The following is a 2097-nucleotide window of genomic DNA, read 5'->3' as shown; positions in this document are numbered from 1 at the left end:
ATATCCTGTAACATCCAGTTATTTATCAGACAATATATCCTGTAACATCCAGTTATTTATCAGACAATATATCCTGAAACATCCAGTTATGTATGAGACAATATATCCTGTAACATCCAGTTATTAATGAGATAATACATCCTGTAACATCCAGTTATTTATCAGACAATATATCCTGTAACATCCAGTTATTATCAGACAATATATCCTGTAACATCCAGTTATTATCAGACAATATATCCTGAAGTTCACTAATGGGAAAAGGTAGCTATGTGAACTGCAACTTCCTGTCTGAAAGGGGTAGGCTAACCTAATCAATGCCGGGGCTTTTTGAGTCAGTGGCATGAATCTGCCATTAACCAAATTAACCAAAAAAACATGAAGTTGAGAACTGTTTTCCGAGCTCACTCACGTTGGGCTTTTTTCCGACACCGTTTGCTGGCATCAGGAGGACGGCTGCTGTCTCCGTGGCACTTGATGACGGATATTCATTTTTAAAACCCATTCATCATTAACTACATGAGACATGTAGCCTAATGTCGGATAGTGTGACTGACGATTCTTTGACTGCTGCTTACTGCTTGTTGTTTTAAGCCCCCAACGTCGACTTCAAGGCACCCAACCTTTGCCCAATCCTAGTACCTTCCAGGCAGCGCTGCCTGGAAGGCGATGTTGAGGGCTCTATACCCCAAACACCACAAGAGATTGGTCAACACTGACAGTCATGCAGCGCAATATGATAGACCTCGTCTTAGGTTTAACTACCTATGAAACTAATAATGAACAATATGAAGCTAAAACGACATAAGCTCTGAAGAAACTAGAATATAAGACATGTTTTCAGTTATTTCACACATTTTTGTTAAGTGTGTATCTGTATGTGTGCGTGTGTGCGTGTGTGTGTGCGTGTGTATGTCCTACTTCTACTACCTACTACCTCATGAAGCTCATTAAGAGAACGTGCTCCAGCTATGGTGCATGTATAGTAATTTATGGGGGGGGCGTGCCAGCTGAGTCACACATGACTGAGAGTGACAGACTGTCATGCAGTCCCTGTGTCATTAAAGGCTCTCCAACATGTTATCCCATTTAATAAACAAAATAGTCAGTCAGATAGGTATGTGTTGTAAAAGAAATACAGTTACAATTTATAGCATTTTATTCAAAATCCAACATTTGATGCAGATGAGATTAATACTAGATATATTGCAATGTGGGTAATGAATAAAGATAATTCTAACAGCCCCATGTAATGTCAGATTCACTCAAGATTTGGCATGGATCTTCGTGTTGCTACGCGGAACAACTGTGTTATATTTGTTGGCAATAGGAATAAATCTTGGCCAGATACACAACTTCCTGTTTCAATAGCCTTCTAGAGGAAGAAAAACATATTGAAAAATAAATAAATAATTCTAAACAAATTCTAAAGGCGCCATCTAATGGCTAATTGACTCGAAATTCGGCATGGATGCTCACACCACTATGCGGAACAACTGTGTCAAGGTGGCAATCGGTTTAAATCTTGGCCAGATATGCAACTTCAACTTTCAAGAACCCTGACAGGAAGTTGGTACTCTATAACGCGCACATTTTTCGCTAACCTAACCCTAACCCTAACCCCAATTCTTTGGATAACTTTGCATCGTGAGTGTCAGTAGATACTACCTGCAAAGATTTAAGAAGATTGCAGTTAAGGCCTAGGAGGAGTTCGAAAGAATGTGAAAATGCTTGTTACTAACCTAGGTCTGGGGAGTCATTCCCCGGAGTCCATATGTTCTTTTTTCCCCAGAATGTTCCCTTGGATCAGAGAGGCTCCAAAATCAGGGTAGCAGCTGTCGCCTTGGTCCCACTCCATGTTCTGTGAGGCCATGTTCTACTGCTACACTGCAGTGCCCTGCTATGTCCTGCTGTGCCTTGTAATGCCGCACAGCGTCCTGCTATGCCGCGAACTACTACAAAGAACTGCTACAGACTACTAATTTTTGTCTATTTTTGTTATTGCCACTCTTCATTCTGACCCCAACCGGCCCGTCAGACACCGCCTACCAAGAGCCTGGGTCTGGGCCTGGGTCTGGGTCTGGGTCTGGGTCTGGG

The sequence above is a fragment of the Etheostoma cragini genome, chromosome 13 (assembly GCF_013103735.1).
Source record: "Etheostoma cragini isolate CJK2018 chromosome 13, CSU_Ecrag_1.0, whole genome shotgun sequence".
Taxonomy (NCBI): Eukaryota; Metazoa; Chordata; class Actinopteri; order Perciformes; family Percidae; genus Etheostoma; species Etheostoma cragini.
This window is presented reverse-complemented; position numbering follows the sequence as displayed.